A 27780-nucleotide genomic window follows, 5' to 3' on the forward strand; every position below is an offset into this window, starting at 1 on the left:
GTTGGGCCACTGGACCATCCAAGGAGCTAAAAACTCCTAAACTTTGGTTACACATGAGCTCACCCTGCCCTGGTGTCACAGGCTCTGATTTCTTTTTTCCTGCTGTGTTTCATAAACTTCTGGTGCTTGGAAATGAAGGCTGGTCATTCTTTTCTCAGTAAAGGCATGTAATATCAGGCTGTTTATTTTCATTTTGCCAGTGAAATAGAGCTACATTTGTTGTCCATTTCAAAATAACTTTGAGCTTCTGCTGTTAAATCTATGGAGGAAAATCCACAGCATTTTATTTAAAGCCTTCCAGCAGTATTGTAGCCTGCTTTTGTTTGGTTTTGTGTTTTTGGGTTTGTTTTTTTTTCCTCCTGGTTGTAATATTTTTATTTATCATGTGACTTAAAAAAAGTCTGTTCTGAATGAAGGAGATCTGACACCAGTTGAGGGAATTCTGCCACACAGGGTTGGGTTTTCTTGTCTGGTTCTCTAAATATCAGAAATGGTACAACCATAGTGGGGTACAAGCAAATCTTTCTTCAAGGTCACTTTTAAATTTTAAAGCACTTGACTTTGTTGATTTTTTTTTCCGTTTTTCTCGTTTTAAGTTTGTGCCATTATTTGATCTGTTGCTTCAAAAAGTAAATTTTAGACTCTCAAGGGAGAATTTTTCTACTTTGTTCCATCATAGTGACAAACTGGAAGGGTTTGGGATTCCTTCCCTGCAACTCTTCAGGCTCGCCAGTAGAACCATGCAGATTACAATATTTGTGTTTCAGATGGGTTTTCCTTCAGGCTTCTGACTTTTCCATGTAAAGTTTTGTCTGTTTTAGATAAAGAGTTATTTAAAGTCTCAGGATTTTTTTGGTTTTGTTTTGTTTTGTTTTTTTAAAGCAGTACAACACTTTTCAAAGACAGATTATATTCAGGTAAACTTAGCAGGTATTTAGAAGAAATAAATGAAGAGTGCAAAGAAGATACCAAAATAGATGAGTGAGTATATTTAACACTGGGCTAGATAGTGCCAGGAGTTAAATATTGATTATATAAATCAATATTTATATATTGATTATATAATATTTAATATTTAATACTATTGATTATATAATATTTAACTTTGTGGCCCTGCATACAGTGAGTTCCTCTTTACCTGTGAATTCATAGGGGGCTTGTCTTTAAAACACAATAATGCAATAATTTCTTGGTTTTGGCAGAACTGGAGCAAAACATAGATCATGGGAAGTTTTTATCTCAGAAACTTTCTCAGGAGGAAGTGATTGGGCCTGCTGTGATCTCTTTTATCTCTTTTTTTGCCTCATTTCCCCATTGCTTTTATTCCCCTGTTCATATACATCACTGCCCCAGCTCTGGTTTGAAATTTCTCTTCATAATACAGAATTCCCCGTGGAACATAAACATCAATATTTCTGTCTGAGAGACTGATCTATCAGGGTGGGAGACTTTGTTTTCCTCCATCACTTAAGCATCTTTCTGAGCCCACGGTTATCTGCCCATTTTTTGCATATTTTAGGTCATTTTGCAGATCTGTGAGCACTGGTACAGTTTTGATGAGCCATGGATAAATAAAAGCCTGTGTTTTGTGTTTCTCTGAAGCCCATTTTGCTTGCATGGTGTTCTGGATAAAGTCCAGTGAGTGAAATTTAGCATGTGGATGGTGCAACAAGTATGGTTAATATTCACTCTTGTGTCTTTCTGTACTGAGGTGTAGAATTGGTTTTTTCTGGCCATTTTTAGTGTTCCCCATAATCAGATGTTGTAGGAACACAGCAGTGGTTCCTTCCCTTGAATCACTGCTATAAGACATTATTTCAGTAATCATTATTTGTGACCATTTTCCCTGTCTTTTTCCCAAATCAGTGAAATCTCTGCTAGCACACAAAAATCCATGCAATTCCTCTTTGTTTTGCTGTATTAAAAAATGGTACCCAGGAGTTTGGAGATAGTGGGTTAGGATATGATTAAGGTGGTGTTTGTAGCTGAAAGGTTTAGAAGAATTCCAAACTGTCCTGCCATGAGAGCTGTTTAGGAATACATAAGGCAGTTTAGATAAAATAACAGCTAACTGCAGTCCTCCCACAAACCTCAAATGGAGCTCTCTGTAATGCAGAAACGTTTGGCCACTCTTTTCCCTTCATTTTTCATCATTTTCTGTCTCTGCACTTTGTGCAGGAGCATCAAGAAACCGCAATAAAGGCTCTTGGGCACACTCAGGGACTGTGATAAGCATCAGACATTGCAAGTGCCCCTCTGAACCCCCACGCCCTGTGAGCTTTGCCCATGACCAGCTCCTGCCTGCCTCTGCAGGGAGCAGCCCAGGATGACAATTTTCCCCTGGTAATGCTCCTGAAGATGCCATTTTTTCACCAGAGAGGCTTTTAAGGAACTTTTCTCCCCTCTTTTGGGACATCAGTTTGCAAAGCATTCCTTTGATTTTTCTACCACAACATGAATGGGGCAGGGAGGAAAAACCTCCAACATCCAACCTTTGTAATTCCTTATTTTCTGCCTTATCTGCTTGCCTGAGGTGCTGCAGGGATTGCTGATGCACAGCACAGGCTCTGCCTGTGCCCTTTTGCTGTTGATACAGCTCCTACTGTGCACTCAGAGTAAACAGGTAAAATGTCAGGGGAGCTGGGGAAAAGAGCAGCCCAGTCAGTTCATTTGATGAAGCACTGCAAGGGGAGTTCTGCCCTCAGCCGTGCCTGAGCAGGGCAGGATTTGGGTGGGAATGGTGGCAGACTTCACCTGGATGTGTTTTGTTGAAAAGATTTGGGGTGGGAATGGTGGCAGACTTCACCTGGATGTGTTTTGTTGAAAAGATTTGGGGTGGGAATGGTGGCAGACTCCACCTGGATGTGTTTTGTTGAAAAGATTTGGGGTGGGAATGGGGGCAGACTTCACCTGGATATGAAAATCCAAACCTTTTTGTTGAAAATCCAAATAACAGCACTGGGGAGACTGCAGCTCCAGGCTCCTGCCATTGGCACTGTGCTCAAAATCTCCAGGGGAAAATGTGTCAGCAACAACTTGGGAAATCACCTCTTTCCAAGGAGTTTAGTGTGTTTGGACAGGAGGAATTTTTGTGGTATTTTGAAGATCGGTGTGGAAGTGCAGAAACTCGCAAGTAGAATAAACATTTAACTGTAGAATAAACGTAGAATAAAAGCAGAATAAACATTTGACTGATCAGAAACTAGCTGGAAGGTTTTGGATTTGCTTTACATGGGAACCAAAGTGCAGATAATTTCTTTTTGGTTGTGGAATTGTGTGTCTCTGCTGAAATGACAACTCTTGAAAATGAAATTTTTGTGTCTTCCAAGTGAGCACTATTTTCATCCAGCTTACAAACAATTAGCATTGCATTTAGTCAGGAGAGGAGGAAATGGAGCTGTGAATTCTTTATTGTTATTAATCCTGTTTGTCATTTCTCTTGCATCTGGGAAGCTTCTCCTTCTAGAATATTCAGAGTAGACAAAGAACTATTTCCCCACGTAGCCACAGCAATTGGGGACACAGAATATTTTCAAAAGCCTGTGTTTGACTTTACAGCATGATAAAGAAGAATGGGTTGCTATTTTCAGAGACAGGCCCACTTCATCCATCTCCGTCTGTTATTTAATTTGGAATCTCAAGAAATATAATCTACAGTACAATATAAGGCTTGGTTTCTGCAGTGAGGCACAGATCTGCCCTCCCAGCCAAAGTTTCAATCTGCACTTCAGCCTGGCATGTGCTTAAACCTCTTATTAATGGTCTGGTTTAGGACAAACTCCTCTGGTATCCTAGGCAGATGAAAGGAAAGCCACCCAGGATGACAATTTACTTTTTTTACAGAACTGAGCTGTAGCTGCACATTCCAGAGGAGAAACCACTCCAAGCTGTCCCTGGAGTGGCAGAGCACAAATCAGGGTTGAGGTGAGGCTGCATTGAGGAGTACTGAGGCATTGTGGCTAAATCCTGTGTTTGGAGTGGTTCCACACTGTCCCTGCAGTGTGGAACCTCTTTGACGACTCTGCTCTAGCACCAAATGCCAATTCCACGATTTTACTTGTGTTTAGAAAAGCTTTTCTAAATAAATTGTGCAGCAAATAGGAGGCAGAAGAGAATATGGGCAGGAGCTGGAAGTACATTCTCCGTTTGCTTTTTCTGCTGGCTTCTTCATAAATCATCTGTGTAGCATGTTGGGATTTTTCCTCTTTTGTTCTTGCTGCTCCTCGACTAGCTGGCTGGTTTGGCATCTTATACTTGGGGATATTTTTAGCATCTCCTGAAAAACTCAGCGATGGATTCCTGCTGCTGATCTGCCAATGCTGTGTTCTCCAGTAGCTGCCATCAAAATATCTCTGACCTGCCTCCTGGGCACTCTTGACTCACCTATTTTGATTTTTCCATTCAATACCCGTGATATTTACTTCCTAGCAAGTGTTCCTCTTCTGAGGGAAGGAGACATATGGATTCTAGCTGCTACTCTGGGTGTCTTTTGCTGAGGCTCTTGACTTGCTGAGTAAATACCTGTCAAAGACTTCAGGGGTGTATTGCCATGGTGATTGCAACATGTTTACTGTAGTATCTGCCTTGCATTTCCTCGCTGTGAGCCATCCCTTTTTGTCTTTGCGTGGCTTTTTGTGATTCTGCAGGAAAGTGCCTCGCAGGGGTTCTGTCAAAACAACATTTCTTTGTATTTAATGCAATGGGATTTATTTTTTTTTTAAGAATAACTACAAATGAGAGAGGAATTGTCTTCTGAACAAAGAGTGTAGAGTTGGTTTTCATTTTTTTTTCAGTCCTACCCAGCTCCTGATGCAGTGGCTGCCTTATATAGAAACATGAGTTTGCTCACTCTAAACTCAAAGAAAATATTCTTGGTTATTAGCAGCTGTTTATTAGCAATGGCACTTTTCACAGCAAAGCCTGCAGCATCAGCATCCTTTCTCCTGGCCCCTCTCAGGACACGTGCTGGGAGCCCAGAGTGGCTGTGCAGCTCTGCTGTGCTCCAGGGACCCTCCTTGCTGGAGCTTTTGCTGAGATAAAAACGAGGCTGAAATGCAGGCAAACAGGTCAAAGGCAAACCTGAAGGTGAGGCAAGGTTGGGTTCACCTCTCCCTACCTGGACTGCCCATTTCTGAGTCCCCAGCACGGTGATTTTATCCTTTTACACCCGGGTCAAACGAGGACACCTTCACACGATTTCAGTGGGAGAGCTCTGCCACCTACACCGCCGAAACGAGCGCGTTCCTGGTTCCTTTTTAACTCTCCTCGCTTTCCAGGGCCAGATTTCCGACCCCCAAAATACACCAGCTGGCTTCCAGGCAGATTTCTGAGTTAGCAGGCTTTTCTGGGGGGCCCTGGAGGAGCCGTGGGGACGTGGCTGCCCTAGTGAGCTCTCTCCACCTGAGCTCACCAAGCCAGCGCTGCACACACGGTGTGTGGCACTGGCAGGTGTTCCCCAGGTGCTGCTCAGCCTTTTCTGCAGTACCCTGGAGAGGGGATTGTTTTAGGCAGGGGATTATTTTAGCTTTATTACCTCTCCTGTGCCTCTGTTCCCGCTCTTTCCCACTCAGGTGATAAAGATTAAGCTGTGTTATATTCCCAGCCTGAAGCAGCAGCACCTACAGGCTGCACGTTTGCCATCAGAGGGTGGAGCAGCATCATGGAAAAACTCTGGGTTTATCAGTAGCAGAAAGCTCTGGGGGTCAAGTTTCACAGTAAGGAGCATGTTTGTGATGCATGTGCCCCAAACAGAAAAAAACCTCAGATTTGAAATGCCTGCTGATGGAATCTGGGAGGTTTTAATCCACTGGTATCACAGAATATCACTGGTATCACTGTGAGGAGAGGGGGAAATCGTGGCTCACTGAAGTGGGGAAGCAGAGGCACAGAGAAGCCAGGGCTGGTTGAGTTTCCACTCCCACTGAGCAGGGTCTGCATGTGGCTGGTGCTTGCTGTGCCATGTCCAGCTGCCATCACAGTTTGTTATGTTTATCTCAAATATATTAATGGAGCCTTGTTTATTCTCCTCTGGTAGCTTATTTCTTGTCCATTTAAAACTTCCAGTGACGTCAGAGACTCGGACATGCAAGGACATACAAGCAAGGAAGGGAGGCAGGCTTAGAGCTGTCCAATCCTTTCTTTCCTTCTTATTTGCTATAAATATATAAAGATGGAATTTCTTGAGTGGAAAGATAAGGCTTTCGATTCTCAGAAACAATCAAATAAAGCTCGGTAACCTCCCTAAGGTTTTGTTTTCTTCTATTTGACTAGGAAAAAAAAAAAGACACCAACTAATGTGCCTTACATTTTGACAGTGCCTTTCTTCAAGCAGCAGCTAATTTAACAGAACTCTCAGTTAATTGGTTTAAAAATACGCTCAGCTCAGCTCGGGTGTGCAGTCAGCTTTTCATAGCACATCCCCGAGCCCGTTTCCATGGCACTGGGAAGGATCTCTGGTCTCCATGGCAACCCCAGGTCGGCTTGTCGCACCTTTCCTCTTGTGCAGAGCGAGTGTGTGGAATCTGGAGTTGATGTGTCAGCGAGGAGGCAGAGCCATTGCCAGAGAGCTGTGGGGCTTGGGGGTTCCTTTGGGGTTTTATTTCCCCCCGTTTAATCTCGGTAGGTCTGTTAATTATCGCTCATCAGGCTGTGCAGGGGCAGGTGGATGTGGCAGTGCCTGGTGGGTGCTTGGATGGGCAGGGTGCTCCTGGGGAATCTCCTGCTTTCCCTCCCTCCTGCAGAGCTGGAAAGCCACGGCTTTGTGGGGTTTTTGGGGAGCCCTGTGCAGCTGGTGGCTCTGGGTGGCTCTGTGCTGACCCTGCCGGGAGAGGAGCGGTGCCTTTGGTCCTCTGGACTCTGTGTTTTACTCAAGAAGCTTCCACAGAATAGTTTGGGTTGCAAGGGACCTTTCCAAAGCCATCTGGTTCAACCTCCCTGCCAAGGGCAGGGACATCTTCAACATCAAAAAATCAAAGGAATGCTTTGCAAACTAATGTCCCGAAAGAGGGGAGAAAACTTCCTTAAAAGCCTCTCTGGTGAAAAAATGGCATCTTCAGGTGCATTACCAGAGGAAAATTGTCATCCTGGGCTGCTCCCTGCAGAGGCAGGCAGAAACTGGTCATGGGCAAAGCTCACAGGGCTTGGAGGTTCAGAGGGGCATTTGCAATGTCTGATGCTTATCACAGTCCCTGAGTGTGCCCAAGAGCCTTTATTGAGGTTTCCTGATGCTCCTGCACAAAGTGCAGAGACAGAAAAATATGAAAAATCAAAACTCAACCAGGTTCCTCAAAGGCCCATCCAGCCTGGCCTGCAGCTCCTGCAGGGACTGGGCTCTGGGCAGGGCTGCTGCGTGTCCTGGGTGTGCTGTGAGGTGAGAAAATCTCCAGACCACCCATCCCTCCTCTCGCTGCTGGCACCAGCCCTGGCAGCATCTGCCACCCAGTGCCATCGAGGCCTGGTGCTTTTCATCTTCTGTTAAAGTCAGGATTAAAAACTCAAGAGACATTGTTTCATGTTCAGACTCAGGTGTTTATTAATTCTTATCTACAGTACAGTCTCACAAGCTGTGAGTTCTAGCTAACAGAGTAGAAAATAGCCTATATCTCTCTCTTTACAAGGCCTTTTAACAATAAACTGTCCAATTATGAAATCACAACTAAATGAGTTTTACTTTTAACCCAATAACCAACCACCCATGGCCTGCAATGAGGACTTTTTTACGCAATTACCAAACACCACCCAGACCCATGAAGGAGAAGAGGAAAAAGAAGGACTGGCCTCTGCCCTGAAACCTCCACCTTGCTTTATATATGCATAACTATATTCTAAACACTTAAACTCTTAAGTTTTGCACCCTGTGATATCACACACTTCTATCCAAACTCCACACCCACAATCCCAATGCTGTCACTCAATTTTGGGAGCCTCCTCCACGGCCTCAGGTCCAATGCAGTGTTTGCTTGCTCTACCAGGAGCCTCCTTAATATTCCAGTGCAGCTCTCCCCAGCTGCCTGTTTTTAAAGCAGAACATACTGCAAACAGCAGGGGCAAGTAAGTTTTGCTTTCAGTGCTGAGTGGATTGTTCACATGAGACCGGCAGCCCTGAAAAACTTCAGTTTTTTAGAACAGACAAATGAGCATCACAACACATTTTAAGTGCTCCCACATTTTTCCAGGTATTGCCTTGCATTCACACTGGTGCCTGCATTAGGTTTGCATGGACAGGTTGTGGTGGCAGAGGGACTCCAGGGGTGGCTTCCATGAGAAGCTCCCAGAAGGTTCTGCAGCCCAACAGAGCTGATCCCAGCCCAGCTCCAAGAATGACCCACTGCTCTCCAAGCCTCAGCACACCAGCAGCAGGGATAACAAATTTTAAAAAGGCAGGGAGAAAGATGTTGCTGAGCAACAGCAATTGTAGCTGGCAAAAAGAGGGAAAATAATGTGGCAGGAACAATTCTGCCAACACCAGGGTCACAGATGAAGGAGGGGAAGGGAACGCTGCAGGTGCCAGAGCAGAAATACCCTGCAGGCCATGGTGATGCAGCCGTGCCCCTGCAGCCCTTGGGGGTCCCAGAGGAGCAGAAATCCTCCTGCAGCCCATCAGGGACCCTGCAGCAGAGCAAGGGGCTGCAGCAGGAGGCTGTGAGCCCATGGGAGGCCCGTGCTGGCCTGGGCTCCTGGAGCTGTGGTCCCACGGAGGGAGGAGCCCCCTGTGCAGGTTTGCCCCCAGAGCTGTGACCCTGCTGGGGACCCGCGCTGCAGCAGCAGCTCCTGAGCATGGAGCTCGTGTGGAGCAGTTTGTGAGGACCTGCAGCCCCCTGGGGGAAGGATGCAGGGGAAGTGCAGGCAGGACTGTCTTCCATGGGAGGTTTTCATGCTGGAGCAGCAGAAGAGAGTGAGGAATCCTCTCCCCTGGGGAAAAGGAAAGGCAGGAGCCACTGACTGCATCCCCCCTTCCCCAACCCCTGTGCTGCTGGGGGGGAGGTGGAGAAAATCAGGAGTGATGTTAAGCCCGGAAGAAGGGAGGGTGGGGGGAAGGTGTTTTTAAGATCTGGTTTTATTTCTCATTATCCTCCTCTAATTTGATTGGTAGTAAATTAAACTAATTTCCCCAAGTCGAGTCTGTTTTGCACATGATGGTAATTGAATGATTTCTCCCTGTCCTTATCTCGACCCATGAGCCTTTTGTTGTATTTTCTCTCCCCTGTCTGAGCAGGTGATGAAAAAGCCCTCAGGAGGCCCATAGATTTATGCAGAAGGCTTCTGTTAAACCTCACTTGGGTTACAGAGTTTTCTGCTCCCTTAATGTGCAAAGGAAAAACTTTCCCTCCAAAAATCAAATCTTTTCTCAATTTTGTTTCTAGTTCACGACCAATGGAATGAAAATCAAGGCATACAGAATATTTTCAGGCCTCAAAATAGATTTACATTTCATATGGACACAGGCTTTGGTTGAGTCTTATTTTATCATCTGTTCTTAACTTAATGATGAGGCCAAGGAGCAAAGTTTGGATCCAGCTTTGGAGGAGGGAAGTATGTGTTGCAATGAGGGCTGTGTTTGTGATGGTGTTAAGCTCTCTGGCTAAATTTAGCAAGTCTGTTTTAAGACACAGAAATGACTTTTTTTTTTTGGTATAAAGAATTGATACATAAGTCCATACGCTTTTAAATATATGGGTTTCATTTGGAAATCTGACAGCCAGAATCGAAAACACTTAGCTGTGACACAGAATTACTCTGTTAAATATCAGGGAGAGAAGGGAGAGGGATTAGCCAAGGTGGGAACCAGAGGCAGGGGTGTGTTTGAGGTGGATGCCAGCATTGGAGGGGGTGCTGCTGCTGTCACCTGTGCCCTGTGCTCTGCACTGGAGCCCAGCAGCTCTCGTGCAGCTCTGCAGCAGGCAGCTGCCCTGCAGCATCACACTGCTGCTCCTGGAGAAGGCAGAGCTGGAGGGAGAAATCTCCTGGTTTCATTTCAGTGCTGCTCTGGCCAGTGCACTGAAAGGCAGAGAAACGGCGTGGTGGGTTTGTAGAAATCCAGCAGCTTTTCCAGTCGGTTCTAACACTGGATGCCTCCTTGTTTATTTTCCTGGAGCAGATGTGTTTGAGAAAAACCTGGGACTGCTCTAAGGGGCAATTACTTGCTGTGACAGTGGTGGCTTTCAGTGCCTAGAACAAAGCTTAACAAGTGCACGACATCCCTGCGCAGTTTTCAGGGACTGCTCTGTGGCAGCAGAGGGAGGAAGGAGCAGAGGCAGAGCGTGTTCTGCCTTCTGCCTGCCTGGAGATAAATGACAGTAATCACACAGACAGTGATCTGGCCTCTTCTCCCTGCCCACCTGCTGCTGCTGGTGTCATGCTCGGGGCTCTGCTGCCATCCTCCGTGACAGTGACAGCAGAGCTCCAGCCTGGCGTGCCGGGGAGGGCTGGGGTGGCACAGCCCTGTCACAGCTGCTGGGGGGCACAGAGGGGCACAGAGAGGGAACCAGCTGAGCCCTCAGCCTGCAGCACAGAGGGGCTCAGCTCCAGAGGGCAGGGAAGGGGCGTTTGCCCACCTGGGGAAGGAGAGGCTGCAGGGCAGCCCTGCAGGCAGGGACTGGGGGTGCTGGTGGGTGACAAACAGGAGTGAGCAGTGCCCTGGCAGCCAGGAGGGACATCCCTGGCCAGGGGCACCAGGCACAGCACTGCCAGGCAGGGGAGGGACTGTCCTGCTCTGCTCCTGTTTTACTTGCTTTAATCAGCCCTTGTGTGGCATCCAGAAACGAGCACCAGACCTTCAACAGAATGGAAGGATGATTTTGTACATTAACTTCTCTTATACAACTCAATATTTCAATATCAGTTATGGCCATATTGTGATCTCTAAAACAGTGTTCCTACCAGTTTAAACCCTTTTTCATCTACTTTTTCTACATTTGCAGCACACAAGAACACCTTACATACATTACTGAAGTTGAGTTGGACATCTCTAGGCTTTTCTCTCTCTGCTACCAGCTCCTAAAAAGAAATTAGATTGTTGTGAGGGGATTTTTTCCACAACAAATTTCTGCTGGATGTTGGTAATTACCTTCCATATAGTCACAAACATCTCATAATTTGTTCCAGGAATTAAAGTTAAACTGGCTGCTTCTAATTCACTTAATTCTCCTTTAATGTCTTCTAAGAAATAAAAAACTGGAGAATAGGTAAGGTATTAAGCATCACATCTACCAGTCTTGATGAGTTATCAAAATAACTGCTAAAAGCTCTAGATCTCATCAGTCAGACCTTTAGGTTTGGTCTGGAATGAAGCTCATTAGACCTAGGAAATTTGAAAACAATTGAATTTCACTAATACTTGTTAATTGGGGGAGCTTTTTTCCATTCAAAGCCTTGGCTCTTGCTCGTTTGTGGCTGGAATCAGAGCTGATACCCCTCTGATGAAAGCTTGTCTTTGGTGCTGATCAACACACAGAAAAGCATTAACAGCTTGGCCTTTTTGACCTCACACATCAATGACTTTCATGCTCAGTTCCATGGCAGAATACTCTCGAGCCCTCCTTTGTTGTTCATGCCTTTACTGAATGATTTCTCCACGTTCCTTGCTGGTTACATCCAGCTTTGTGCCCTGAGCACTGCTGGTGAGCCACAGTCTGTATTTTAATGGAATCTTGTTGGATTTTGGAATGTTTTCCTGGTAATTTGATTTGGTTCTCACTGCTGGTTTGCTTCCTGCTCGTGTTTCAGGGCACTCAGGAGCTCATGGTCTAGCCAAGGTTACTGTGTCACTTGTCTTCTCTCCATCATGGAACAGCTGGCCCATAAGGCCAGAAGAATTATTTCATTAAAGAGCTCCCACCTCTCCTAAATGCCTTTTTTTTTCTGAGACCATACCCTGGAGACCTTTCCTGACAATCCTCTAGGATTGCTGAAGTGCACTCCCTTGAGATCCTTTCATTTGACTTTCCTGTGCTGCCTTCCTCTTCTAGGCTGTTAAGAGAGGGAAAAGGAAAAATTCTGAGCACATCTATCTTTTCCCCTGTAAGACCTTTTGTTTAGGCTCCTCAGCCTTTTAGAGAAACCTTTAAAAAAAAGTTCTTACCTCCTGGTCAGTTTTTATTCACGTTTTATCATAAATGGAGAAAGCTCTTGAGAGCGGCCACGTTAAGGGTGATCACGTTAGGAGGCAATTTAAGAGAAGAAAAACAATCAGCAGCATTTGCAGAGACAGATTGTCCTGTGCATCTCAGGGAAACAGTAAATGGAATGTGCAAAATGCTTAGGAAAGGGGAGCTGCCTTTCCTGTGTGCATCTGAGACCTCTGTGGCACCAGAAAGCAGCACCTCTGGCTCTGCCCTGGGGTTCCAATTTTAATCCGATTTAAGAGTTTTCTTGACTTTGTTTCATGGTAGAGATGCCTGTGCTTCGAGATTCCCTTATTCTCCCTTTAGGGATTTGCTTGGTTGTGTTAGTCCAACTTCTCGACTGTTTCAAGATCAATTTGAAGTAATCAAATTAATATGCTTAAAATTAGATGCTTTAGAACACCCCACACACCTAGAATTTCTAAAGCTCATTTCACTGGAAGTACCCTCTCAGTTTATTGGGAGGGGCCATTTTAGCAAAGACTTTTTTTCCCCCAATACTTTTTTTTCCTGTGTCAGCAAGACATAACCCAGTGAGATTGGTGACTCCAGCTCTGAGACACCACAGCACGTTCTGTACCTCTAGGAACACCATGGATCTTGTCATTAATATTTCCGTTAAAACAATCTTTTTAAAATAAATGGATCCATCAAAACTGGACCAGTTCATGTTCACAAGTTAGTTTTGATTAATTTTTCAAGACAAATATTTTTGGGGATGAAGAAATTTTCCAAACTTGCGATACATCTCTTTTGACCTTTTTTAGATTTAAAAATAGTTCTTTTTCATTTCAAGATGACCTTTCCATTATAAAGTTAAGCTAATTATCATTAAAAACTTTTCAAAAGTGAAAAGTTTAATATTTAATAGTTTAAGTAACCTGAACAGATTATTTTTTTTTAGTTCTTCTGGGACAGAAAATTAGATTTCTGCACAGCCACAGATGTTGCCTGCCACTGGCTGGCATGGGAGCTAAAAGGCTGCACTGAAGCATCATACAGGGTTTAGGGGGGGTTTTATGGTGAGAAACTTCCAGTATTTTTCTATTCAATTATATAATCTGGGAAAAAAGAACATGTTGTTACACAAGAAGATAATTACTGTAGCCCTTTTTTAGTTGTATTTATAATTGCAGATCAGGCACCCTTTTAACACTGGTAGCAGTGTTTTCTTCAGTAACAAATCTGACCCCTAAATTGAGAATTATGCTTGCTATAAATGCAATAACTTGCTGTAACTTGCATTCAGAAACCTTTTTCCTCCTCTTCCCCCTTCTCATGAGATTTTCATGTGTGTTTTGTGGGTGCTTACCAGGCTCTGGACTGTTATAATAACGTTTGAACAATTCCTATGGGAGATCCAAAAGATCTTGCATTCTGCAAAGTAAGTAAGTATCAGAAAGATGTGCAAGTGTTTATTGCAGGAAGAGCTTTTCTAAATGAACTCAGCTATCCAACAGCAAATGCCACAGCTATTTTTGTTAGGCTCTCCAAAATCTTATATTTCTCAAGGAACATCTGCCAGGGCGAGGACTGACTTGAGTTTTCCAAAGCACTCTGTCTAGAAAATACAAAACTTCTTTAGCCCATCAAACCATGGCCTGTATTTTCCTAGCAGGGTACGATATCCACATTTTGTTTAGGGTTGCTGTGTTGATCCCACCTCTTAGAGCCTCTCTTTCTTGCCCCAGAGCTAATGAAGCTGTAAATTCCTCGGTACTTAGCAGGTGGAAGTTCACTGTCAGCTGATCCTCTTTGTAGGGTGCAACTCATTCTCTCTTCAGGATCAGCGCTGAGTACTCATTCCCTGCCTTCAACCCTGGTATTTTCTTGCTCTTGCTAATTAATGCCCTTTTCTGTATCTGTACTTGTGATGTGTGTGGAAATTCACAGAGGGATTTTTGAGTGGTGCATAACTGAAGCACAGAGATGATTCTCATTATATCTGTGGATTTGTTGTATTTATTGTATTATTTATTTCTTATTTATTTACTGCATTTATCTGGTCTCCCTCTGCACAAACTATCTAGACTCCTCCTTGCCCAGCAGGTTTTTTAGCTCCATGAGGCCTCTGAGCACTAAATTCAGGTCCAGGTGTGCTCAAGAGTCTTTGAGTCTTTTTGTCTCTTGCATCTCTCTCAGTGTCTGTCAAATGTAAGATAAAGGCCCAATTTCTGACCTCCTTTTCCCCTTGTGTTGATGTTCACCTCTGTTCATGTCCCAGCATTTTGCACACAGTCTGTGGAAAGCTGCTTTTGGCCATCTCTTCAAGGGAAGCATTGAGGTTTAAAGAGTTCCCATTTTCCCTGACTGGGAGGTACACAATGACATGAGGGATTACTCTTGAGTGCTGGAGCATCCAATAGATCACAAATTGCAGGGTTAATAATAATCCTTAGGTGGGTAGATTCCTCTTGGTCTTAAGGCTGAAGCTAAAATTGATAATCATATAGATAAATCTGTATTTTGGAGGATCCTGGGAGTAGGAGGAAGAGATGAGGGTGCTGAGGAGTGGCATTAAAGGTCAAAGCTTGTAAAGGAACAAGGCTGGAGAGGAAGAGGAGGAAGCAGCTGCTGTACATTCCCCTTTCTGTGACATAGTTAGAGCTCATGGCCAGAGATTCTTCTTGTTCCCTCTCCCATGCCAGACCAGGCTGACTTAGGGAGCTGAGCCTGCATTTTCTTATCAGCAGCAGCACATTAGCACTGATGCTAGAAAATAAGGACAAAATCAATGTCAGGTAGCCACAGGACACACCCAGATTCTAACTCAGAGTTTGCTGTTCTGCATCTTTTGTGTGTGCGTGTCATTGAGGTCCGTGCTGTCCCAGCACTCCATTTCTCCAGCACTGTGCCTTCACTGATAACCTTGACACACTTGTTATATAAGAAAGCTGAAGTCAAGTGTTTTCTCCTGTCTAATCCTTGCCAGTTGTTCCATTTAGGTCTCCCTGCAATGTCCCATGAGATGCCATCTACATTGAGGATCTTTGTGATGGGCACACACAACAGCAGGGGAAGCCTTGATAATGTTAAAGGAGCTGTGGAAGTTTTTGGGGTGGTGAAGGCAGAGAAAAAGAAACCCCATACATTTAAAGAAGGGACATGAAATAATCCAGTAGAAGAACATTACACTTATTTGGGATGATACTCTCTCTGAGTCATGTGGCAGATGATTTAGGGAAATATCTAGAGGAGGACCTGCTGCAATTGTACATCTTAATACACAGCAGCACCTCCATCAACAGTGCTGTTTGTGACAGGTTCCTGCACTGCTGAGGGGATCACACAACTGAGCATGTCCAGAAATCATTTCATCACATTTCTGTCTCCAAGAGACATGAGATGATTTTATTGGCAAGAGTCTGGCACTGACAAAATCAGTGCCAGGTTTGCAATTGTGCAGAACACAGGCTCTGTGTTCTGGGACACGACACCTAACTTCCCTGAGCCTGTGCTCAGCCATCCATAAAGGAGAATCATTCTCACACCTCTTCCAGGCTGCTGAAATGTTTAATGAATTAGTGTTTCAAAACTGTTCTGGATGATGCAGATAGAGGCACAGGAAAGTGCTGCTGTTATTTCTTAACACTGCATATACCTTCCTTCTATTTTATTTGTAACTGTAAAAAAACCCCTTTGCTGCAAGGTGCTTTATTCTATCACCCTACACTAGCCTTCCAGCCAGGAAAAAAGAACTGAGCCAGACACTGAGACGTTTACAGACACTTTTTGGTAATTGCTGCAGTTAATAGGAACTTCAGTCGCTCCAAGAGGAGTTTCAGTTTATGGCCATGTTTGGATTTAACGTGCCATGAAACCATTCTGACATGCACAGAGCCTGGAGCTTCTGCTGCTCAAACCTTTCTCCATGAAGCTGAGAGTCTTAATGAGAAATGAAGGCCCCGAGCTAAGGATCTCACAACAGGCTGCTGCTGTAAACAGAGCAGAAAATGCCCCCCAAGGTGAGAAATTCTCTTTAAAAGATCACTCTGCTGTGGAGATGGAGCGATGCCAGAGCTCCTGTTAGTGACCAAATCGCTTGGAGGTGTTTGGCAGCCACCCTAAGATAGAGGAGGAAAACCCCACAGCACTCTGGACTATTTCTGCACCAAAGTAAAGCTCCTCCACTGCTGGATCTTCTCTTTCCTGACAGTTTATTTAACTCTTGCCCGCTCCAGCCCCTTTTCCCTCTGAAGTGCACACTGGTGCTTGTTGGATGTGTTGGTTAACAGCACACTGCAGAAGAGAGATCAGTGTGGACTCAGGGCTCACTTCTGATCTCAGGGAACATTTGGGATGATGGCCTGGCCTCCCTTCTGATCTCAGGGAACATTTGGGATGATGGCCTGGCCTCCCTTCTGATCTCAGGGAACATTTGGGATGATGGCCTGGCCTCCCTTCTGATCTCAGGGAACATTTGGGATGATGGCCTGGCCTCCCTTCTGGTGTCAGGGAACATTTGGGATGATGGCCTGGCCTCCCCTTCCCCAGGGGAGCTCTGGGAGGCAGCACAGCCCTGTCCCTCCTCTGCCTCAGGGCAGGAGGTGAGCCCTGCCACTGCCACTGTCACACCCAGAGCAACCACGCTGCACCCAAAGCTGATTTCTGCTATTTGGGTTATTTACAGAGAGAGGCTCAGTGCAGTGCAGCAGATTCAGTCTGAATTCTTGGGTTGTTGAGCTCCTCCACAAAGTTGGCTGTGGCATTTTTGGCCAGGTGTCCTGGTGTGGCCACGAGCTGCCTCTCTCCACAGCAGCCTCTCTGTTCTCCAGAGGGAGGAGTGAGGCTTTCACACAGGCTGAGGGGTGAAGAGGATTAGAAACAAAAGGTTTATAATCCCCTCTGTTACTCTGTCCAATGTTGTCTGGAAATAGATCTACGTAGTAATATTGTGGAATTAAAAATTCATATACTGTTGGAACGTGTCATTTCTCAAGGCAGTAGCAAAAAACGTGGACTGGGTGCAGATCTGATTAGTGCTAATTTAATGAGGGTGCAGAACCTCTAACTTACCCCTGCTGCTTTACATCAGAAATATTGGGGATGATTGTGGCTTTGCTAAATGGAAACGTTTAACAAAATACACACACGTTTGTATATAAAAATACACACAATTATGGACACACATAAATACATAATTTAACATGCACTAAATACATATGAAAGATCTGGAGAGAGACAATAATTTCGTATTTGTGTTGTTGTTGCCAAAACTGAATGAACAGTAAATTAAACAATGCTCTCTGATCATTATTGTAATCAAATTGAGTGTAAATATTTTGGCAGAGACTCTGATTTCTGTCAACAATTATTAGTAAAAATATATTTGCTCTTTGACTGAAAAGCAATTTTCACGTATGTTACCAAATTTAGCTACCTCAGGGCACGTTTTCAGTGTTAGGGGGGTGTGTGTGCATTACATCAACTCTGGAAGCCCCAGCTCTCTTTAATAAATTAATGTGAATTATTTAACAGCTGCTTGAATCTTTGCACCTTCCCTACCTGGTTGCTCAATGTGGAAAAGTCTTTCTTGTTCCATAATCTTCTGGATTTTGTGCCATGGAGGGGTAGATTTGGGAGAGGAGAGCCACACGTGATTGTGTCTGTCTGGAGAAGGATTTGCAGTCTATTCTGATTGCTTGTTTGGGGATTTTTGTGTCCCATGCACTCATGTGCTGTTTGCTTTGAATGCAGATGGCACAAGTGACAGGAAAATGCCCGCTGACATTTTGGCTGATAAAATTTAAAATTTATTAACGGTGACTTGCAGTCAGAAACTGTCCCTGTACCTGGGACCTTGCTGTCCCATTGTACCACTCTGCCTGTTCCAGAGCTGCACTGAGAATTTCTTCAGGCTATCTTTGGCTGTTTTCAGAACTTAGATGATTTAATTCAGCTGACCAGAACAAATAATCTCCTCTTCTGTCCTCCCTGGCTCTCTCAGCTGCCTGTCAGAGCAGGAGAGCTCATCAGAGACATTTGAGTTATTGTTGTCTGGTAGAGCTGGCTTCTTGCAAGTGGAAAGAAAAGGGCCCCCCAAAAATGTTTGCAGCTATTTTTGACAAACGTGTGGCAGAAACAAATTCAAATCTCTTTATTTTTGTGAGTTGTTTCTTGTCCACAGGGAAAGTTTACAGTTAGGCAGTCGGTATCACCAGAGGCTGTGGAGACATTGGTAACATCTTTGTCTTTCTGAGAGAGGAATAAATCCAGTAAATCAGATTACCCATTACCTGGGTGGAAGGTTGGTTTTATAGGTTGTTTTTTTTCACCCTTTCTCTCCTAAAGAGGGAAGGGGGCTCGGGAGGTGGTAGCTGTGAATAGCTAAGGAAAGAGGGATGAGTCCCCTGCTCTGGCTCCCGAGCAGGGCGGGCTGGGTGCTCCGGGAGTGGAACCTGGCAGTCAGAAAGGATCCTCTCCTCCCAAGTCATTCCAGCAGCAGGACACCCTGCTGGACTTAGAGACACTGAGGACAGCGTGCCATAAATTCCAGGATCCTTTTAGCCTCATTACAAGTTTTGGCAGCAGTTGCAGGAATGTTTTTTGGAAGATCTCTGAGTTTATACACACTGCTGTTTCAGGGAGTTGGCAGGGGGCTGGTCCACCAAGAAACCTTAAAGTGAGTAACATGACAACTAAAATTAAATGAAAATGCCCTTTTTCTGTTCAGCAAATAGGAGTTTCTTAACAGATGAGGCAGAGCTGTGCCACGATGGAAGCTGGAAAGTTGCAGCAGTCTTTACAGGCAGAGCATTTCCACTTTCCCAGGTTTTGTGATGTGAACAAGCACTAGCCTGTGGATGTGGAATGGATATTGTAAACAAGATTGGTAGGGCATCTCCAAGAGCAAATAAACCAAGCAATTTGACCTTCCATCACTTATTAATGGAAGAATGCTGTTAATTTGGAATTCTGCATGGAGGAATCACTGAGCCCTAAAAACCTTTGTTAGCATCAACCACGGAGCAGATGCTGCCTTGTTTGTTACTGGTGACACCTTCAGAAAGCAGAGAAGAGCAAACAGATTTTCCCTGTACCAGTGGGACAGCAAAGGGCATATTTGACACATGTGAGGAGAGAAAGGAGTGCTCCTCGTGTGCTGAGAGGAGCCTGTGAGGAAGGAGAAAGGAGAGGAGCACACGAGCCTGGGCTCTGGCAAGGAGGGAGTGGGAGAATTGTAAAAAAAAGGAAAGGGGAATTCTTGTTTAAAGCTGTAACAGACTGAATCAGAAGGGTGTAAGCAGTTGGGGAGATCAAATAAGCTGAAAGGTGCACCGTGGAAAACAGAAATGTTGGGGCATCCCTAATTATTTTTCTGGCACACCGAAGGTGTCCTTGCTTGTGTGAGACGCCTTTTCCAGGGTATCCTGAAAGGGCTGAGCAGGGAGGGTTTGGTTTGGAATCCTTTCTGCTTTGGTGAAGCTTAGCCCATTCTCTGGGCCCTGAAACACGGGCAGGCTGCCTGGAACCTGTGGAATCACGTGGCAGCATCCTCACTGGCAGTCTGGGTGAAAAAATATAGTTTGGTGTCAGGCTCCAGCTGGATGTCCTGGCTTAGGTGAAAGGAAGGAGATGCTAAAGTAAGATGGTTTTCTGTGCAACGTGCAATTCAACCTGTCATGAAATGGGCACATAGGTTAGAAGATTGGACTTGTGTTTGAATAAAAGTAGTGATTAGTCTGGTTTGCACAAAAGAATAAATGCCAGCTCCTTGTGCTTTAAGGGATGTGTAGCTGGCATCAGGAAGAAATCATGCATGCAGCTGGTTTATGTTACCAAGATCTTCAAGGCTTTGTGGAGGTCAAGCACTTAGATTTAGATTTTTCTATAGCTCTTCTTTGGCTTTTGCATAGGGAGTAGCTGACCTTGTTGCTGGAGTGTTTCTGTCTGTATTCGCTGCCGTTCTGGGGAAAGAAAAACTTAAAGCAAAATTTGTGAATAATGACTGGAGCCAAGTGTCCCAGTCCTGCAGTCAAACCACAGAGAAATCCCTTTCACAGGCTGGTGAAACCCATTTTACAACAGCTCTCTCTTACCTGGGAGGCTGTTGTAGGATCTCCATTCTCTTCTGGTTAAAAATCTTTTTTCTAATTCCTGTTTGAGGTCACAGGCATGGGCTGGTTCTTGAGCCACGGTGTCCTTTTGGTTAAATAGCTCTTTTCCCTCCCTAGAATGTTGTAGCAGTGCATTTCCACACCCAAACCAAAGTTTCCACATAGGGAAGAGGAGAAGCATCAGAACTTTCTGTCTCTCTCACTGTGGTTGGCCCAGTGCCAGCACAGGGACACAGGTTGGACTTTGGAAAAGTTTCCCCAAACCTGTGGCTGTTTCTATTTGCTGCAAGCCAGACTGACCCTCCTTGATCACTGTATAATTAAGAAGGAGCACAGAGGTGCTCAGGGCTTTTTGGGGTGCCTTAGCCAGGTGTCAGGTGCTTCTCTGGCACCTGTGCACAGCATTTGTTCTTTTGTTTCTGTATCATTTGTTATTTTCTCTTTTATTAAACCTTTGCTTTACAATACACACCCAAGGAGCCCTCTAGCAATATTACTGAGCACTCTGGGAGGCTGCAGGTCAGCCCTCAGGAGCTGATCCAGCTTCAGGGGCTCACTGCACTCTGGCCACGTGTAAGGCTAGGAATGTTTCCCAAGATTTGTGTGGAGACAGCAATGACATCCCACGGTGTGATGTTATTGCTGCTGACAGGGGAGTGGATCCCACACAAACCTGCCCTGGCACGAGTGGGGATGCCTTCCCTTCCAAGAGGAGATGCTGTAGCCCCGAGTTTTGGGACTGGCAGAGGGGTTTGAAGAGTTACAACAACTCTGAGTGCTGGTCAAGCCTTGTTTGTTCCACCCCTCTGAGCAGAAGGGATGCTCAGAGTCCCTGTGCTGTGCACAGCCGGGCCTGGGGCTGCCTGCAGCTCCAGGAGAGAGGATGAGGATGGAGGAATAACCTCACTCTGCCCTGCTGCTCCTCCTGCTCCTCCTGCTCCTCCTGCCCAGCCCAGGCCTGGGGCTGCCTGCAGTTCCAGGGACAGAGGAGGAGGATGGAGGAGTCACCTCACTCTGCCCTGCTGCTCCTCCTGCTCCTCCTGCTCCTCCTGCTCCTCCTGCTCCTTCTGCTCCTCCTGCCCAGCCCAGGCCTGGGGCTGCCTGCAGCTCCAGGGACAGAGGAGGAGGAGGAGGATGATGGAGGAATAACCTCACTCTGCCCTGCTGCTCATCCTGCCCAGCCCAGGAGCAGTTTCTGTCTGTGCAGGGGTCTGTACTCTCACAGGAGGATTGTGTCTGCTCCTGGAGTGCAGCCTCAGCCCAGGGTGGGATGCAGCAGTTTCTCAGCACAAGTTTTTATTGAGAACACAGGAGGTGAAGATGAAATTTCTTAGAACTGCAGAATACCCTGACGTGCTGGAGAAGAGGCTGGGCCAGCCAGGGCGCCTGCCTTGGCTCTGGGGCCCGGGAGCTTTTCTGTGTTTTTGTCATTTTCTCTGCTAACTTTGTGCTCCCTCAGTTGTGTCTGTCACATCTGTCATTCCTGGTGGAGCAGGAAAAAGCCTCAATGGCAGGGCTGGGCCTGCTCTCCTTTCCTTCTGATTAATTTAGGCTTTTTGATTCAATGACAGCTTTCATCACTTTCAGCAGGCACTTTGTGACAAGGCAATTTATGGATGCATTGGCATTATATGATTAGGACAAGCACAGTAAATAACAAATGAGAGCGGTGATTTATTTTGATATTTAAACAAATCCTCCTCCAAATTCAAAGTTCATGCTGTTTTCATATACAGAAATATGTTTTATTTGTTGGCTGGGCAATCTAATACCTGGTGCACCTTTCAAGGATAACTGCTGCCACGCAATGCTGAACACAAAAGACAAAATATTCAATATCCCTGTGAAATTTGGCCTGTATTTCTGCAAAATCCAAGCTAACTGGATAAAGAGAAGGAAAGGTTGGAGTTCAAACAACTCTTTTGGTGTTTCCATCTCACACCAAATGTGCTGATAATTAAATGTCATGTTCTGGTTAATCAGCAGCAGTTATTCTCCAGCTACCATCTCAAACTCAGGGTTTACAGCTCTCACTGGGCATCTTAACCCAGCAGAGACAGACAAGTGCTGGTGACTGACACAACTGCTGCAGCTGGTCAGAGGTTTTCTGGAAGTATTTCCCTTCTCCAAAAGTAATTTCAGCAAACTTGAAACACTCAAAAGATGTGTGTTAAATTAGACAAAATACATAAAACATGGGAAGAACAGAAGCAGAGCGCCCTACCATTTTCTTCCCAGAGTTTTGCAACAGAATATTTTGATTCTTCACTAGGAAATGTTCATTTCATGTTTCAGTATATGTTGATGTTATAAAACAAAAGGATGGATGAAAGATTTTACTCGCTGTGAAGAGAAAGGGATTTGTTTCATTTTTCTAGGGGAATATTCAAGAGCTCTGGGGTTCCTTGCTTCAGCTGAGTATGTGGTTAAGTGTTGGAGAGCTGGATTCCTCTGCCACAGGCCAGCAGCCCTGGCTGCACTGTAGATTTGTACAGTCCCACAGGGAGAAGCTGAAGATTGAGTACGATGAGCGAGGAAATTCCTGATGTTGTGTGACCTCACCTTCACAAATTCCTGTCTGGATGCCTCCTCTGACAGTAACAGGAGGCACACAGGCCCTGAAGTGGCCCGTGTTGATAGGGATGATTCCAACCAAATTCCAAGGACAGGAGAGTCACTTTGGTGTGGGGTGTTGTAGGTGCACATCCCAGAGCATCATCAGTGATTTGTCACCTACTCATGCCTGATAACAGCTAAACTGCAGCTCTGGATACTCCCAGCAGCTTCTTCCAGAAAGCAGCTCTCAAACCCCAACCCAGAACAAATAACAGCAATTAGAAGCTCGTGCAGTGGTCAAGGCTGAAGGTAAATCATGTTCACCTGTCCAAGAACATGCCATCCTCTCTGGGGATCTTTGGAGCAGATCCTGCCTCTGTCCTTACTGAAACAGCTCCCTCAGTTTGGGATTTCTTTGCCCTTTGACTTCTTTTGCATTTCCAGGGGCAAATATTGGAGCAATGTGTTGTTCTCACTTTGTCATTTTCTCTAAGAACAATTCTTGGGTCTCCTCTTGCCTCATGAGACTCTCTGCAGGAGTGCAATTTTTCTGCTCTCACTTTTATTTTACATGTCGTGCTAATTACCTTGGTTTTGAAAGAGGCTGACTGGTCTATTAGTCTTCTGCTGGTTTATTTGTCTCAAAGCTTTGAGGATGAGATAAAGAAGCAGGTTTCTCTGTTGAATGCAATAAATGGGTGTAAGTTTGAACAAGGGCTCAAACAGAAATAAAATGTTAATGGCAGACTACTGCCAATAAAAAAAGACAATTTTGAGGGAGAGCTCTGCCATGGTTTCCCACCAAAATAACCCTCATGGTTCATGTAAGTCAGGCTGGTGCCATAGAGAGGAATAAACTCTGTCCAAGAGCTGTGTAGGAACAGCTCAGAGTGGGGAGAATCCTTTCCATCCTCACTCTTCTTTGTCTGTAGCTTGGTGTTTGGACCCCTGGTTCCTTTTTCCTTCCTGCCACGGCTGTTTCAAAGGAGGAATCCTTTGGGCACACAGCTCAGGTCCAGATGGAGTGCACAGGTCTCTAAAAATAAAACCTGTGGAACTGACAGTGCTGTTTCAGCCCAAACAAAAGAGGTTCAAACCTGAGCAGTTGTAGAGCTGCAGTGGTAAAAGTGTATTTTCAGGTACTTTTATTCTTCACTCACACCTCCAACAAATGCCTTGGGGTTTTGTATTGATTTATACAAGGTCAGCAGCTTTACGAAAAGCCAATAAGCCACATCTTGCCACAACCAAGTTTCTTGGCTTCTGTGCAGTCAAAATCTAAACTTTGTGCCCACATGGATTTTTTTAAGCAGTTACATGCATATGCAATGATTGAAGAAGCTCTCCCACAGAGGGTTTCGTGTTTGTATTATTGTTTTGTTTATACTAGTAGTAGTAGCTGACTAAAGATGTATCTGTCTTCTAGGGAGGCTTGTCCTTTCTGCACATATGTGTTTGTGCATGCATAACAGTATACTTTTGTCTTATTTTATAATTCTTAGGCTATTTATGGCATTGCATCTTCACACCCAGCCCTGGTTTAAAAGCATTAAAAATTATTTCCTACTATAATTTTTCAAACTTTGAATAGAGGCATGGAATTCGTGAAGGATGTTTTTAAAGTGCTTTAAAATTGTGGATTTCTTTACCTAGTAGTGCAAAAACCCAGCAATCAGCTTTCCCAGTCCCCCAGAAATCCAGATTCAGTTAGAAGCTCAGGGACTGTAACTTGGGCTGCAATATGCTGCATACAGTTTGTTGTACAAAGAGATGGTTTTGCAGATGGGAATGATTAGCAATAAAATGTATTGCAATAATGGAGCGTGCTAAGGTTACATAAGTTCAAAAATACACAGTAAAAACAGACTGTCATTTGCCTTCTCATGGAGCTGACCCAATTAAAACTGCTCACTGTGCTGCACCACAGGAGCAGCCATCCTCTCTGCTCTCTCCACGTATCTCCTTTTCTTCATTTCTCCATTCTTTTTCCCCTCCTTGCTTGATTTATCAGTTCTTCCCACCTCATGTTGGCATGTCCCATCTTAGCCTCCACTCTTGTGCTTCCACGGGAGGTTCTTTGTCCCTTCTCTGTGGTTCTCTGAGCAGGGATGTGCAGGAAAGACCAAAAATCCTGGTGTGCTTCAGCCCAGGGAGCAGTGCTGCTGCAGGGAGCTGGGAATGGGTGTGCTGATGTCCTGATGGACATGAGGGGTGCCCTTGGTGCCTCCTCCAGGAATGTGCAGACAGCAAATGCATCAGCGAGTGTAGGGGCAGGCTCCTTTTGTGGTAAATCACATTTCCCTTCCCACCCAAGGCGTTTCTCCCACAGCAGGGGAGAGGCAGGCGTGGATTCTGGGGCTGAGGAAGATCTCCTGCTGCTGGCAGTGTTAGGAGCCTGTTCCCTGTTCAGGATATCTGCTGGGACAGGAGGGTGCTCGTGCAGTCTACTGCAGTACAGCCAGCCTGCAAAAGCCATCTGCAACTGGGCTGCGTTAGTGAAGGACACGAAAGTCTGCAGGAAGCTGCTCAATGAGGTTTGCAGTTAACAAGGCAGCATCAGCCCACTGAGGAGGGGGAAGATGTAGAGAAATTACATTTAGATTGCCTTCCCCCAGCTTGCTTCATCAAGTGTGATTATCTGACTACCCTCTGTCTTGTTAACCGTGCACAAGAACAACTGTGCAGAAGGAAAATAAAAGGCAGCTTGCTCGTTCAGGGAAGCACAAACACCAGGGCTTCTGCATGGAGTGGTTGTGCTGTGTTATTACAACTGCCACAAGGTGGGAATCCAGGGGAATTGCCATTTGTGTCTTTTCTGGGCATGAATTCCAACAGGCAAAGGATCACATGAAACCAGCAAGTGACAGGGCAGGCTCAAAGCAGTCTCCAGAACTTGGCTTTTAACATGTCCTAGGAGGCATCTGTGGAGCTCCTTCATGCAGGGTGTCATGGATATTAAAGGTTCACTGAAGTTCCAGAAGGGCCTGATACAAATATGTCTCTTCTTGGTTTTGGTAGCTCTGATCAGCCTGGCCACCCTATGGTGGCTAATTTTCGAACAGCTCAGGGATGTTTTTATCTGATGAGATTGCTGGAGAATGAGAACATTTGACTGTGCCACTGCTCCTCATGATCCTGGTTCTCTTTTCTCATTGACTGTCTGGCTCTGCCTAATGGTCTTCCACATTTAGAGTGCAATTCAGCTGCCTAAGCTTGGGCACTTCTGGGTGCCCAGAGTATCCTGCCCGCCCTCCAGGAGAGCTTGGCTCTTCATTAGGGCCCATGGCAGATCTCACAGCCCAGCAGGGCTGCCTCAGAAAAAAAAATCAGGTTTTTCAAAATGTCTCTGTTCAGAAAACTGAAACTCATCCTTAAAACACGTTTTTTGTTTAGCAGTTTGTCGTACATCTGCATTTGACTCTGTGCTTTGAATGCTTTATTTCCTTCCTTCCCTCCTTCTCATATTTCCTTCATTCTTTTTGTGAATGTCTCTTCTTTCCACTTCCAATCAATGTCACCTCCTCTTCATGCCCTTTCCCCTTCTCCAGCCCTGTCAATGTGGTTGTACTCCACCAAGAAGGCATTTTGGAGAATGGGAGGTGCCTTCCCTTTGTGGGTTGTGTAGTGAGCTCTGTGTGCCTGGAAAGTCTTCACTGGCACCTCCCAAGGAGCTGAATTACAGAACAAAAGAAAATCCCTCCAGCTCCAGCCCATGACTTGGCCTTCCCACATGCCCACTAGCTGAGCTGCAATGGGGACAATTCCTTAATGAAATCATCTTCCAATAATAGCAGTTTGGATGGGATCGGCTGCATCCCTGCGCCTCTCCCTTCTGCCTGCCTTTGCCGGGAGTGGCTCCAGGCTGCAGTGCCAGGGCTGCTCGGGGGCCTGGCCAGCCAAGGCTGTGCCTGAGCTGTGGCAGTGCCACCTGTCCGGGCAGCCCAGCCCTCCTTCGGACCCCTTCCCCTCGTCTGCACCACCCTGGGCACCGAAATGGCAAAGCAGCTCTGGGCACACCTCACCAAGGGATGGGTTAAACACCAAACCGAGCTGTGTGCAGTGCCTGCACAGCCTCAGCCCCACAGGGAAAGCCTCACATCTCCTTATTTGGGGATCTTTTCCTGAGGAAAGTGCTCAGGATTTGGCTGTGCCTGTGCTCAGCCCGTGTGTGACATCTCTGGAGCCGTGGGGTCAGCACAGCTCACACACCAGTGCTTTCAGCAGAGCTCTCACCAGGAATCCTGCTGGGTGCCAGCTTGGCTTCTCCAGCTCTCTTTGAGACCCCCAGACCCTGCTGGAATATTGAGTTGCTGTGGATTTCCCACTCCAGGTGGGAAAAAATTATTCTTGTATTCTTCTCCTGTCCAAAATCACTCTTGTATTCCCCTCTGCTCTTTTCTCTCCCTGCTTTCCAGGCACGGGCACGTCTGTGCACACCCACACATGCCCCCAGCCCCTGAGGCTGGCACGCACACCAGCACAAATGTCTGAGCGTGCAGGGGGCTTGGCACGATTGTTTACATTCCCTTTTATGGGGATCTCTGCAAGTGCAGTGTGCTGGTGATTCATGCCTTGGCCAAGGCTCCAGTCTTCCTCAGCGTTTTCATTAAGGATGTTGTGCTTGGTGATATTTCACATTTTTGCCCCGCTGGCTGCCCTGAGCTGTGCAGTGCTGTGCGCTGCACTGGTGGGGAGGGCAGAAGGAAAAGGCAGCTGGGGCCAGGAGTGGCTGGGGAGTGCAGTCAGGGCCACTGCCCTGCCCAGTCACTTCTGTGAAAAACCAGGCTCACTTTTGCTGGTGAAACTTAAAAAGTTTAATAAAAAGACAATAGGTGACACAAATAAAGGGTGAAAAGGGCTGGGTGCTTGGCATTCAGCCAAGAGCATACTTTTCATCTTTGGAGGTACCTTTTAAATATTTTTCTTGTCACAGCAGCCTGTTGCATATTTATAACCATAATGCATATTCATATTTTTCCAGGAACTGTTTAGCATGGGCACTCCTTAGGCCTGCCTTTTTAGAGCAGGTGTATTTCTTGGCTGTG

General features: G+C 45.6%; 1 protein-coding gene across 13 annotated transcripts in view; it reads left to right on the forward strand.

The window, feature by feature from the left end:
* Positions 1–27780, forward strand: part of CACNA1C (calcium voltage-gated channel subunit alpha1 C) — a 429198-nt gene that overhangs the window by 186181 nt on the left and 215237 nt on the right. The gene's annotated exons all lie outside the window — the stretch shown is intronic.

This window comes from Prinia subflava, chromosome 4 (assembly GCF_021018805.1).
Source record: "Prinia subflava isolate CZ2003 ecotype Zambia chromosome 4, Cam_Psub_1.2, whole genome shotgun sequence".
In the NCBI taxonomy this organism is placed as follows: Eukaryota; Metazoa; Chordata; class Aves; order Passeriformes; family Cisticolidae; genus Prinia; species Prinia subflava.